This window comes from Cygnus olor, chromosome 1 (assembly GCF_009769625.2).
Source record: "Cygnus olor isolate bCygOlo1 chromosome 1, bCygOlo1.pri.v2, whole genome shotgun sequence".
Lineage (NCBI taxonomy): Eukaryota > Metazoa > Chordata > Aves > Anseriformes > Anatidae > Cygnus > Cygnus olor.
The window spans coordinates 97,250,484-97,264,923 of NC_049169.1; the positions used below are offsets into that span (position 1 = coordinate 97,250,484).

At 46.2% G+C, this 14,440-nt stretch overlaps 1 long non-coding RNA gene across 2 annotated transcripts in view; it reads right to left on the minus strand.

Moving 5' to 3' along the window:
- The window catches only part of LOC121076700, an 87,871-nt gene extending 83,799 nt beyond the window's left edge, over positions 1-4,072 (minus strand). For both annotated transcript variants that reach the window (XR_005823674.1, XR_005823671.1), the window contains exon 1: positions 3,313-4,072. This is a non-coding gene — a long non-coding RNA (uncharacterized LOC121076700). The remainder of the gene's footprint in view (positions 1-3,312) is intronic.
- Between the last annotated feature and the right edge of the window lie 10,368 nt (positions 4,073-14,440).

A 14,440-nucleotide genomic window follows, 5' to 3' on the forward strand; every position in this document is an offset into this window, starting at 1 on the left:
GAAGTTGTTAAAATAATGTGAGCCAAGGTGTTCTTTCTGCATGTCTGGAGCGGCCCACAGATTGTTGCTGCTTGCCCTGAAGGACTCCTAAAATTCATTTTTCAACACTTAGGTCAAGATCTAGTTTCTAATTTAATAAGGGATGGTCTCAAATAGCATCAGTGCACAAGAAGTCAAGATAGGCTTTGAGTGGGTATCCAGATGGGCAAAACTGAGTTGCACATAAACACAGGACTCTCCGAGTTTCATAAATACCCAGGAGGGTATAGTTTTGGCAGGGCTGTACTGGCCTTTTAGTCTTAAATTGTCCCCCCCAGGGGCCCTGTAAAGCCCACAGGTTGCTCCCAGTGAGGCAGCCTCACAGCTGCATGGAAGCAAACCCAGATCCCAGCAAAGAAAACTTCCCAAGCAAGCTCTGAGTGCTTTCTGCTCTGCCCCTGCAAATGCAGCCCCAGGCTGCAGCTCCTCTTGCCAAGGCTTTTAGGTGACATGGTGGGCTAGCAGAGAATGGACCATTCACCCTGCTCCCGCTGAGCCGCAAAGGGCAGACCTTTTGCCAGGATCCGTGTTACAGTTTACAGGGGAGGGCAGAAAAAAGAAAGAGAAAGAAACAAAAGAAAACCTTAGCCCTCCAAAACAATTGAACAAATATCCCTCTGGTTAATAAATAACAGGCTCGGCTGGGGAATTGTAATTGTGTGTATAATGCATCTCAGATCTGCGGTATAATTACACTCTGGAAACCATTGACTAATAAAAGGCACCAGCCAGGGGAAAGGATGCCTTCTTGCCATGGGTTGACAGGCAAGCAACAAACAAGACGCACTTTTTCACCTTCTATTCAATAAAATCAGTGTATTAAATATGCAGGCAGAGCACCTCCATTGAGCAATTCACTTCCTTCCTTTTCTTTCTCTTTTTTCCCCCCTTTTCTTCTCCTTTTGTTTCCATCAAGACAGAGAAGGTTAAAAAAAAAAAAAAAAGCTATATATGAAACCCCTGGCTATACGTGAGCTGTGTTTTAATGAGGCTGCATCTTGGTCCCTCTGCTATACTAAGTAAACATGTTTCTCCCCCTGCAAAGAAAGGCTTTGAGTGCCTGGGCCTAAGGGAAAAGAGCTTGGGGAATACTAGTAGTCTTTTTCTCTGCCCCCACCCCTTCCTCCATTTCCACTAAAATAAAACTCTCCCCTACATTACAGAACAAGGGCTTGTTTACAGAGTAAAGGCAATATAAGCCATTTCCATACCACTCACAATGCATTTGGACCTTTAGAGGAAATCAGAGGCCAGAAGACTCACCTGAAAATCATGTTCTAGTTCCTAAAACTTACAGGAATTGCACCTGGCTTTAAACAAACCAGCCAGCTCCTTTCCACTGCACTGGAGTCCATGCATACAGGAGCTGCAGCACGACTCAGAAGGGACAGTATGCAAGTACAACAACAGAAGCCTCTTTTCAGCCTTTCCCCATGGCATTGAGATGGGCACTGAGCTGGACTGAGGGACCTCTGCCTCCTGCCTGGGAGCCTGGCACTCAGCTGGTGCTGCCACATCCTTGCAAGGAGAGCGGAGGCCACATGAACCCTGACAAATCCTGCGGCACGGGCACACAGTCGGGAAGGGGATCATGAACGTGAATCCCTGCCTTCCTCGTCCCATCACAAGCCCCTGGCACTGGTGACCTCTTAGGTCCAGGGCTGGAGAGCACAGCAGAGCAGGCTGAGCTGCTTCAGCTTCCTCTCAGCTTGTCACTACGGTGAGAGGTGTGTCTATAGGCATTTGCTTCACCTCCGACTCTGAGGAATGAAGCAGAAGAGACATTTCCCACGGACTGAAGAGTCAGGTATTAAGCTGGAAACCTGCATGCACATGCACCGAGCGGGTGAGCTGCTAATTTGGAAACCCCAGGGTTGATTAGCGAGCGCTTCTGGTTTCAGATGCTTCCAACCGATGCACCTCATTTCCCACCTGTGCCTCCAAGGGCGCAAGTCCAGTAACGACCCCGCTGGGCTCCCCAGGATGCGGAACCTGGCCTTGAAGCAAGCAAGGAGAGCAATTGAGCTGCACTTGCTGTCGCTGCCTCCCTCCTGGGGCTGGGGAGGGAGCAAAGAAAGAGTCGAGTTGGGGAAGTTTCCTGACTCAGCAGTCGTGCGTTCATTCACGGAGGCACTGCTGCTGCCACTGCTAATAGGTTGTGGTAATGGAGAGGCGTCTCGCAGGCAGGACGGTGGGAGGCTGATCAGCTCCAGCAGAAGAAGTGAGGTCAGTGGTAATGAGCGACAGCGAAGAGGAATGCAAATTGCGGGAGGATTTATGGAGCAGTTTCTGCTCAGTGAGCAGATTCCAGATAAGTGGTCTGTTAATAAGGCAAGCAAAGCTCCTCAGCTGTGCCAGCTGTTAGATGGGGACAGCTATGTGCCTCTGACTGGCACCCACCCGAGACCGGGTGCAGGGGTGCCCGCAGCACGGTCACCAGCACGCACACGTTGCCTCACCACACGCATGGTGGTGTCACGTCCCTCCGTGGGCAGGATATGTGCTTCTACCCAGATAAAGGAAAGCTGAAGAAAAGCCAGGATGGGTGGCAGGCTGACTTACCCGAACACAAGGGATAGCTGAAAAAGAGCACAGTTTTGCACACCCAAGCCCTAACCAGAGCTGTTTTTATCCTCGCTTCTTCTTTTTGTCCCTCCTTCCTTGATCTCAGAACTTGCTGTGGTGTGGAGATGAGTATCTCTCACCAGCCCCTCAGAGGAGGAGGGACCTGAAGTCACAGACAGCAAATCCCAGCAGAGCTGGGAAGGGCAAGCTTACCTTGCCCATCTCTCGCCTGCCCAGGCCCGAGTCTCTTGGGAGCGCTGCTGCTGCGAATGACTAATGGTAGGTGTCATGGACTCTGCTGAGGAATGCCACTCTTGGGCCAGTCTGTGGTGTGCTGGTGACTCAGTGAGAAATCTTCCAGTAGGAAATCTTTTTTCTTTTAGATTTTTTCCTCCCAAAGGCTGTGGGATGTGGTAGGAGTACCCCAGAGCCTACAAAACTTCCCTTCCCACCCGTCTTTGCCTCTTTCCTCTAAGCAATCTGCCTGCCTGCAACATGACAGATCCCAGTCTCCAGGTTAACAAGGCCTCACAGACTAGCTGCTACTGAGCCCTCATTGCTGGTAGGAACAAGTTCACCCCAGCAAGGGGTGGTGAGCTGTGAAGCCCCATGCAAAGTGTTTGTTGTAGGCCTGATGTGGGGCTACCCCGCTGGACTGGGATGGGGAGATCCTCCTCAATGAGAAGGAGAGGTGGTGGGGGCAGTTACCTCTGGAGGCACCATCCACACCTACAGGAAAGAGGACCAGCCAGGGAACATCTCTAATGCTGGACAAAGCAGACCAAGGTCCCAGGCTAAGAGGCCTCCTCTCCCATGCCTGTTCTGGGTAAGCACAGAGGGCTCCCACAGATGTCCATGCACTTTGTGACATAATAAGGGAGCGTGGATGACATGGACAGGGCAGCATTCTGCAGTGCTCACCACACAGACTGTGCTGCTTGCCTTCCTGGCAGTACCAAATTGCCTGGCTACATTTGGGCAGGTCCTCCTGGAGCAGCAGAGGGGCATGGCACAGCACATCTGCATCTTATCATCAGCAGCACAACAGGGGAGTGAGAGACAGGAACTAAATGAGCTAATTTCATTCTGAATACATGAGACTTGACAAGTCTATTAAAGGGCTGGAGCCTAATGTGTCTCATTATGAAAAATTAGTGCTGTCCTGTAAAAATACTGGAGACAGTGCATCACTTAAGGAAGGGATGTCTTGAGGATGTGGTCTTTTTTTAATAGGCCCTACATCATCAGGGACATACAAACCTCAGGAATGAGCCAAGGGGGTTTGGACCTGGGAGCTAGTACTTCTCAGATCTGACACTTGTATAATACTTTAGTTTGCCCTTCTCTTTCTGCTCGAACAAGGAGAAGCTGGAGTAGCCAAGGATCAAACGGACCAAGGAAGGATTTGGTTTGCTTGTTGCAGCATCTCACTGAAAAATCCAGTGAGAAAAACAAAAGGCTTGATTTAAACAGAAACAAAATGTTGTAAATTTCAAAATAAAAATAAATCATAAATATATTTTGTTGGTCCAATCCCATACTGAGTTTTATTTCTTCCTTGGACTATTCAAGATTCTGCCTAATCTTTTCCTTTTAATTTAGATCAGTGTTAATGTCATTTCAATAAACTAGGTATTTCTGTGAAAAGAACATCAACATTATTTTATTTTTTATCTTCATTTTTGCTAAAGTTCCTTGCTAGAGTTGGCCCAAGATTATCCAGTTTTGCCTCTCCACTCAGACCCTATCCCACCTCTTTCACTACTTGTTAAAGAGTTTTGTCTGGTTCTGTTTGCAAGGCTGAATCTCCTCACGGCTCTGGGAATTGAACAAAGATAAGAAAAAGGATATTTCACTCTGTCTCTTCTCCAGCATTTGGGAAGGACCCAAGACATCTCCATGCCATCTAACATCTTGCTAGGTTTGCTATGACCATGGACAAACAAGCATGTCAACTACATGGAGGTGAATGATCAATGGTAAGTCTTACTAAGTTAGGCATCTTTACTGGAGGAATGCATGGCCAAAAGAAAATTAGCTGCCCCTGTTGAAGCGTGATAAAGTCCTGCAAAGAGAGCTATGGCTATTGCACACAGAAAGGCTGCAACATGTCATGCAGCAACAGAGGGGTGCTGGATTGGTCAGCACCATCCAACATCAGATCTTCACATCTCAGGGACGTTCAAACATAGCCTAGCATATTTTGTATATTTTGCTGATTTCTACTATTATAATTAAAGCAAAAAGACTCTGCCTGCTAGCTACCTCTCTAGGAATGTTGTCTTCCAGACAGGCCAAGGAAAGAACACATATGACAGGTGTAGGAGCTCAGAGAAACCTAAATAAGTGCTTTGTCTCACAGAATAAAACAATAATGAGCAATCTGAGCACCATCAAACCTGCTGTGAGAAAGAGAGAGAGAGGTAGGACCAAATCCCTTTAGACTTTAAGCTCCCTGGAATTAGGCCACTTTAAGAAGAAAAGGGACCACAGTTTAAAGGATTCAGGTAATTTCCCATTTCTTGAGACAACTCTTTGACCTTTGCAAAAGAAACCACAAAGAACCCAGAACATAAAGGAATGAGACTTCTGTGTCGTTCCTTTTTTTTCATTCCTTCTCTCAGCTTTCCCTGTAAAAACAGGTAATTGAGCTGCCCTTTCTTGGGAAGATGCAGTTGTCTCTCAGTTCGAGCTTCGTAATACAAGTTCCACTACTGTTACCACTGGCATGACTGGAAATCTGAATGGAGAATATAGCTGTGTGAAACTCATCATTAAAAATAAATAAATAAATATTGCCTCCACAGTATGCTCTAGAGCAGAGTCAAAGAAGACCCAGGGGCTGGGCTCAGCAGTAAGCTAAACCTATTGAAGTCTTAATCCTAAATCCACTGAAACCTAAAACAAGTGCCCTAACACAGATAGACAATGGGTAGCACAAGTTACCCCCTCTATTCAAATACTTCACAGCTACGTAGGCATGAAATGGTCAGTGGTGTGTGTTTGAGTTCTCCTGGGAGCTGGTACCTTGTGTCCACTGATGGTCCACTCGGCTTTGAACCCAGGTGAGGCAAATCCATCTGCTGAGATGTGTTTTTCTGTCAGTCTGCCACAAGGATTTACACACTTGGAAGAAAATCCAGACATAATGGATAGTAACAAGAAGTCTCTAGTACATGAGCCACGGGAAATGGGCAGAAGATGAGATGGGAAGTGGAATTAAAGAGCTTGCTTGCTATGGAAGGAAAGAATATATCTCATCCACACATGCACAGTGTGGCTGCAGGAGTACCTGTCATGTACACAGAAAAAAAGGGACTCCTTGTGGGACCCCTGTGCCTACATACACACAGCTTGCATGGGCAAACGGGTGACTAAGAACACTCAGAGGGACACCCTAAGACTGTCTGTCTCTGTGTCTCACACACTGACAGCTCTTAGCAGAAACTCAGGTGTGCATAAAAACTTCTGTGGACATGCAGTCATTTCCACAGGCACAACCAATTCCAGACGTGCAGGCCTGCAACCACACGCAGAGACATGCTACCCATGCTGTGTGTGACTGATCCCACATACCAGCACACACTCTCAGCAACATACTTAAGATCCTCATCCCAACATACTTTTGTGTCTTTAGTGACAGGTTTATAGCACTACAGCAACACAAATTCCCTGCTCCAGACAAGTTTCCAAACAGGCTCAGTAACAAACATCCACACATGACATTGGATCACTAATCTACACCTGCAGATATTCCCAACACTAGTCCATGTGCATGCAGGTGAATGGGACACTCTTGCCCGGCCAGATGCAAACCAGTCATAGGCATAGGAATACCTGCCTACCACAGTGAATGACATATATGACCATGAACCATAGCCTCTTTGGTGAAGTTTGAAGGTCTCTCTGGTTCTCAGGATCTGATCCCTTCTTTTCAAGGTCCATCTCCTTCATCTGCTTGGTGTTCTTCTGCACCTCCAAAATCTCTCTCTCTCTTCCCTCTGTAGCTCTCTTCAGAGAAGAAGAATACAGCTGTACTAATAGCCTAGCATACAGCTGACTGATGGCCTTCCCTTCATACCTGCCACTTGCCCACATGGAAACATTCACATCTGGCTGCCACTGCAGCACAGTCCAAAAAAAACATTAAAAGGGAAATGAAAGGGACAAGAACTCCGGGGGAAAATCCCTCACTGGGTGCCAGGCAGCTGAAATCAACAGCCTAACACCAAGTTTGAATTTGGCCCAGTGTGTTGTTTTGACAAACTAAACAATTAATTAACAACTATCTCCCCAGCAGATCTCTTCTCGCGGCACAGTATGTGAGGAACTCACAGACCCATGTAAGGGCTCTATCGCCACCATTACATGCTGAAGAATAGTGTCTAATTAATTATAATGATGGCAAAGATTAGATCCAAATTCCCCTACACAGTGTGTACACAGCCCAAACAGACAAAATAAATCAGAGAGCCATACCCTAATCCACCAGCTTCAGAGGATTAAATAGGTGCATTCTAATCACAGGTTCAGAGCAGTCCCACTCAGTATGCACAGAGCTGCCCCCATATGCAGCCGTATCTCTGAGAGATCCCGGGAAAGGTATCTCACTTCAGAAGGAAAAACATAATTTAGGCCTTTCCCACCTGCTGTCATTTATGATCTCCTGGCTTGTTTTCCCCCCCCACATTTTAGTCTGTGCATCCCAGGCAAACACCAGGGGTAATAATTTATCACTCTTTAAGCCACTCCTGCAATTTCAGATGGGGAAGACATTAGTTTTCATTGCTCTGCTAGCATGCTGCTGAGCTGTGCTCTGTTGCTTACCAGTAGGTGCTCCATTCCAGAGGTGGCAGCATTTCAGACAGAAAGAGGGAATTTTTTTTTATTACTTTTATTTTTGTGATTGAAGTTATTGAAGTAAAGATGCTTTCCTTTCCGCAACTTCATTGATATGAGCTATATAAAAAGGCTGGGATTCCACTGTTCATAAAGCAAGTCAGTATGTTCTCTGTTCATCAAGGCTGATTTCCAAATTCCAGTGGAAAAAAAATTACTTCTCAGAACGTAAAAAGAAAAAAGCCCACAATGACACACATCTTTTCATGCAACAAGGGTAAAAATCATTAATTGTGTCACTAATCATCGGGTTAGCTCCACCCCTGGGGTGGCTGAGACTGAATCGATCCTATTACACCTACTGTGAAACTGAGCTCTTATGCTAACTAAGAATAGAATTGGGTGGTCCGGCCCATGAAAAACACTACAATTTGCAGAATGAAAAGCTTAATTAATACATATTTTTCCAAAGGAATATTTTTTTTTTGAAAAACACAACCGGAAATACAGTCATTTTTCCACTTCTCCAATCTAAACAACGCCTATTGACATTCCTTGAAACCAAACATTTTATTTTGGAATGTTATACTGAATGCTTCAATAGCCCTTTTTCTTGCCTGTACTAGAATTGATCTTCCATAATGTCTCGCTGCTCTCTGACTTTACCCTGCACCGTTCGGCTCACTCAGAGCAGATCTGCTGTATGCTATTGGAAACGTACTTCAGACAAGCAGACTGGTCCGCAAAAAGAGCTGCACGCACAATGCATCCAAACTACACCTCCCATGAGGCACCACAGCTCCATGGGCAGGTGCCACTTGATGTCAAAGAAATGCACAGCAAAATGCTTTGATTCCTTTCAGCAAGTGCAAATGTTTGAACCAATCCAAGTCAAAACATTCTGTTCAGATTCTAACATTTTCAAGCTGTCAAACGTTGCTGTGTTTTGTGATTGTAAAGGAAATAGTGTTTTCCCTTGGAGAATCAATTCCATGGGAAATCTCATGCCTAGGAAGCTGCAGCAGCTAAAAGGCTTGACAGAGGCTCCTCTTCTCTTTCACATAGGGTGCATCTTCACTGGAGGGACAAGTTGCAGCAAGCACAGACATACATGAGCTAGCTTGTTCTCATATGCTGTTTATATAAGTACCAATAAAATTACAAGAGGCCTATGTAAATCCATTTGAGAAGCTTTATAAGTAAACTGCTAGCCCACATTGGTATCACGAAGCTCACCACTATTGACTTTAATTTAGCTAGGGTGGTTACTTTTATCCATCCTGAAATCATGCCTCTGGCTGCAACACAGACATGTCGTTCACAGGATGACTCTGTATCCAGTAGATAACAAGGCATAGTATCAGTAACTTCCTAAACGGGTGAGAGCAGGTCTTCTAGGGGAAGTTTTCCGGGAATAGTTACCCCATGCATGGCCTTAAAGAAGAGATAGCAGGATAGGAGGATACTAAAGTAGGATGAAAAGTGAGCATGGATCCTTAGGGCTCCATAGCACACCAGAAAAACTCCATCCACCTCAGGAATAAAAAAAAAAGAAACTAAATCCCCACATTCTTGCATCTCTTCCCCTCTCTTTTTCTCTTTCTAAGATAAAAGTTATAATATAACCTTTCATCATTTCATCACAGCCTCATGCTGTGAACCAATCGATACTTTTTATTATCACCTATTATCACAAAAGTTGTAACAATCTCTGATCCATCAAGTATGGAGCAAGGCCCCATTCCGCTTGGTGCTGTACACTCATGGGAACAAAAAGATGGTCTTTGCCTAAAGGAAAAGCTAAATATAAGTCAAAAGAGTGGGTGGCTACAGACAGATGGGGAAGAAGGAAGCAATGAGACCGTACACGCCAGCGTAACAGGCAGACCTCTGCACACTGGGTGCTGAACAGTTAGCTTGCTTTGGTCTGGGGTGGGTTATTTTGGAGGGGAGAGGGGGTAAGGGTGGGGGAATATGTGCTGCAATAAAGATGGATTTGAGGGTAGAATACAGCAGTGCCTTTGCAGATGGCAGAAGGGAGCAGGAAAGAAAGCAGGAGGATGCTTTGCTGGCAGGTGTGTGACTGGTGGCAGCATGGAGAGGCAGAGCTGACTGGGCAGGGAGACCGTGATGGGCCTTGATAAAAAGGAAGCTTATTGTGTTGGAGAGGGTCTGAGGAAGCCTGAACTGAGCAGAGCGAAGCAGCAGAGGGTAGGTTTTACAGCAGTGTCCTCCAAAGTCCTTGTCAAGGTCCGAGCAAAATGTAGTATGACACCCAGGGGAAGAGAGGGCTTAGCTGGGCCTGACTATCCCCAAATAGTGTTTGGGAATGAAGAGAGATAAGCTGAACATTCAGAGGAGAATCTACTATTTGTTTCTGAGGGACTGCTTATTTGTTTTTCACAAGGGGTTCCTGCCTTTTCATCAGCCTGAATCAACCCCCTGATCCCAGCCCTAGGTTTCAGGGAAGCCGGCTGTGTGGGTTGAGGGCTGGCGATGAAGCTGAGGGCTGGATGTCAGGAGCACGGTCAGACTGGCCTGCAGTGACAGTCAGGGCTTGTGTGCAGACAGCAAGAAACAGCTTCTTCAGTGAGCACACTTAGCAGGGCAGAAAGAGGTGAGGGAGACTGGGAGCTGACTGAATGGCTGTTAGCTGTCAGTAAGCACCGCTTGCGTCTAACACCGATAATCTTCCCATCAGGGCTGCACAATGTCAGGAGCTGAAAGGTCAGGAAAACTCCAGCAAGCACCCCCTTCCCAGCTGTGCTTTGTGCAGGGCAGTAATGTTACCTTATCACCTCCGGAGAGCAGAGTGCAGAATTGCCTGGAGTGACAACTAAAAGGAGCGGAGGTCAGCTTGGTCTTGGCTGAGGGTGGCAATGCAGCCATGCGATGAAGTTGCAGCTCAGTCCCACACAACTTGTCGTGTCTCTGTTTCAGTTTGAAGCTGAAGCATAGAGAAACTCAGGAAAAAAAGTAAAGCAATGGGCAGAAAAAAAATGAGGTGGTAAAGACAGGGCAGGTCTGAGACTTCATGCCAGAGCCTGGTGTGGATGGAGAAATATGGAGCTGGACCAGCAAGCAGATGTGCAGGTAACAAGGACGCTGGGTGAACCTGGGCACCGTGAGCTCAGAAGCAAAGGAGATGAAGTTGAAATCAGGCTGGCAGGGACTGCATGGAAGACTAGGACCAGAGCACAAGCTGAGAGGTACAGGAGGGTAAAAGGGTGAGGGAAGAAAGGCCATACACAAGTTACGCTGCAAGAAGAGCCCTATGGAAATATGAAATTGGGGTAAGGATGGTGAAGGGGCCTTTTCTTCATAAAGGCAACTCTGAACAGGTAGTTTATATCATGCTCTGTCCTTTCCACCTCTGAAAGGCATGCAGCAAACAAAACCAGGCCCAAACCTGCGGCATGGAGGATTGTATTCTGAAATCTGGAATGCACTTTAAACAGCAGCTTTCTCACAGCTTTTTCCTGGAGTGAGCAGAAAAGCATTTGGTCTGCCTCCTTTTTAATCCTTTCCCTTTCCCTCTGCTTTTTTTTTTTTCTTTGTGAGGGAACACTGAAACCAGAAAGATCTCTGCGACACCAGGCCTGACCAAGCGTGGGGCAGAATCTGCTCATTCCAATTATCTGCCAGCCTAATCATAAAAACATCACGGTGCACGCTCCATATGTCATTTTTATTGAATTCATTCAGGAGTTTCTCGATTAATCTTTTATTATTCCTTTTCAAATCCCAAGGTTCCCATAACAGGGGCTGATCAGCTAAAGCAATTCTTGCACAGACTGGAAACAGTGAGAATTATCTTGGCTCTCGCATCCTTCTGTCACGTCACCAAAATTCCCTCTGGACTCTTCTTCGAGCACCTCCTGCCTGAAAAAGACCCTAGGCCCCCAGTGCCTCTTAGCCCCTTGGCCCTCATCCATCCAAGCAGGAGAATCTGACACATCCCGAGGGCCAGTGCTTATGTACAGTCTTAAGAGGACCCCATCTGAAGGAGGAGAAATGATCACTCTCACACTGAGAACCCCTGAAAACGAAAGGTCCACTCTCATGCTACCAGTTCCTGTGCAGCACCCTGCTATAGTCCTCTTGTCCCATGCAAAATTTGCATCATCTATTCCACCTCAATAAAAAAGGCAACAAAGGAGTTTTACATCCCACTTGTAGACACCTGTGTCATTCCCTTCAATTAGGCAGGATGAGACCTAAAGGTACTGAGAGCTTCCCCAAGCAGTACTGTTGGTGAGGAAAAATTTACTACTGGGAGAATAGTAACTAACCATTTATTATCTCTGGGGTAGGGTATTCCTGTCCCAGTAACTTGTTTGGCATCTTCATCACCACCTCATTAAAGCTTCAGCTCATTAATTAAATATTTAATACATTAAATGAGGTTCCTTCTGTACTGAGGAGCTGAGATCTTGTTGCTGGTATGCGTGATGCTGTGTATCCTCCTGGGAGGCTCCAATTTGCCATACTAATTGCACAGAGACTCTTCAAAAAGCCCTGCACCGAGTCTTTGGCTGTTAAGCAAATTGTACACTCTGTCTCGGCAGGAAAGGAGCCTGAGCTGGCAAAAGGCACAGAACAGCAACTTACCCTTCTTCATGGCCCCTGGCAGTCTGGAGAGCTCACCCATCTGACAGGACGCAGTGCAAGGCAGCAACTCCAAGTCTGAAAATAACCTTCAGTCCTCATCTACACTGGTGTGCAGGGCAAGAAGCAGCAGCCCACAGCTTTGCTAAATCAAGCATGGGGCTTGCTAATTCAGGCTGTTAGGCGGGAACCAGTTAAACTTTCTATTAGCTTTTTAACGGTCCTGCTACCATCCCAAACATTTCTGTTACCTTGGTTATATTTCAGCTCAGCTGGCAGCTGACTGAATGCAGCAGAGATGGACAGAAGCCTCTGGAAAGAGTTCCACAAAGGGGAGGGTGAAAATAGGAAAGGGGGCAGGAATCTCCCAAAGCAGATGGGCTACCAGTGGAAAAGAGATTTAGACCAGCTGTAAAAAAACATATTGCTGCCCTACTTTGCCCTCACATACACTTTCTTGCCCCCAGCCTGCTGTCTACTTCCACCTCTGTCATTACGGTGAGAAATCAACTATTCACGTGGCCAAGCTGTGATAGAGAGGGCTGAAGTCTCTGGCAAGAGAGGGCAGAAAAGCTAATTATTTTTGTAAACCTTTGTTCGGCCCCTTCCCTTGCGTCTCTCTCACAAACCAAGCACTGATCACACCTATATGGAAAAATTAACAGCCTTCTTTCTATTGGTATCCACGTAAAGCTATAAAGATCCAAGTTCCTCATGGAAACTGCAATACCATAAACATGGTTTACCTTGTAGGCCCTTTTCTTAGATTGACTGAGGGATGTATCATTCCTATACCGTGTGAACAGCATCATGTTGTTGTTCTGTTAGAAATCTAAGTAGCTATACTGAAATGTCTATGAAAAGTAGAGATTGAAACCCCAGGCCTCCAGCATAAGAAATGTGGATTTTGCAAGATAAAGAAATTCTCCATGAACAGGTCACAAAAGGATCTTAAAAGGAGTTTGGCTCTCCATGGGAAAAGATGGCATCTACATGTGTGAGATTTTTATCTGGCTATGAAGGTTAGGTAAGGAACACAGCAAGGAGGAGCTTAAAAGGGTTACTGGGCTTGAGTTTTCAGGTGGGATGGCTTCCCAGCAAGACGAAAATATAACTGGATTAAGGTTATTCTCTGGGAAGGAGAAGGGGATGGAGAAGGAATGACAGAGAGAACACAGTAACTAGCTGAAGTAGTGAATACTGATAAAGAAACAAGGAGGCATAATGTTGTCTGTGTCAGATCAGGCCACTTTGTAAAGAATGAAATCAGGCTGCTAAGGCAGGACTGGCAAAGCACAGAGCCAATGTTACAAGGATTTTCCTCCCTCAGAGCTTGTCTTGGCTGCAAGGCACTTACCCCAGACTAATTCTTCTGCCCCTGCTCTTCAGTCACCTTTTCCAAGCTGACATCGATCCAGCTATATTATCTCCGTCTTTCCTCCCCTGTTGACAAGGGGGGCTGAACTAGATGGAGGAGAGAGAAGCATATCACAGGACACAGGTTACTGGGCAGGCACCCCCAGAACACCCAAAGTGGATCAACTTCCTGGCGCAGAGAGGGCATGCATCTTGGGGCAGGCGACTCTCGCTGGCTTCCTTCTGCCCTGTCGCATTTTTCATTTTTTTTTTTTTTATTCTTCCTTTTAACGTTGTAGTAAGAAAAGGAAAGGTAGCTCTATAAAAATAAAAAAGCTGAGAAATGGGGAGAACATTAAAAACTGCTGGAGCATTTGGGTAAAGAGAGAAGCGATTGTCCTTTGAGAATGGGAAGGCAGTGAGTGGAACACCCGTTGGAGAGACTGTCTGCGGCAGCAGAGGGCTGCTCTCTCCCGGGGTGGAATGTAAAAGGGGTGCTGGCTTCTTCTTTCTGGACACCAGAAGGGAAGCAGAGTGCTTGGGCACCGGGCAAGAAACACAACAATAGATACAATGGTTGAAGACATTCCTCCACAGCTAATAAAGCACCTCCACGGGGTTAGGTACCCTCTGGTCCTTCATAAATAATGTTTAGTACACTGACACTATACAACTCTTGAAGGGCTATTCGGTCACGGGTAAGGACCATTAGTTACAGATGTAGGAAGTAAATCACATAGATGACACAGGCCTCATCCAAGGTCACGTTGCAGATCAGTGATGAAATCAGGGATCCAGCCCAAGTCTGCTGACATTTGATCTCGTGCTCTGTGCATGGGAACACGGAATGGAAAATACAAACAGAGCCTCGGGAAGCACACCGCCTCTCACTAAATCCAAGTCTCAGGTACAGGCAGCCCTACTGAAGCCAATGCTGTTACACCATTTAATGTTCTGTACAACTGAAAAGGAGTTGAGAGCACAAAAGTCCTTCCTTAGCCCAAAAATCAAGTTAGGGAGGAAAAACGCCTGT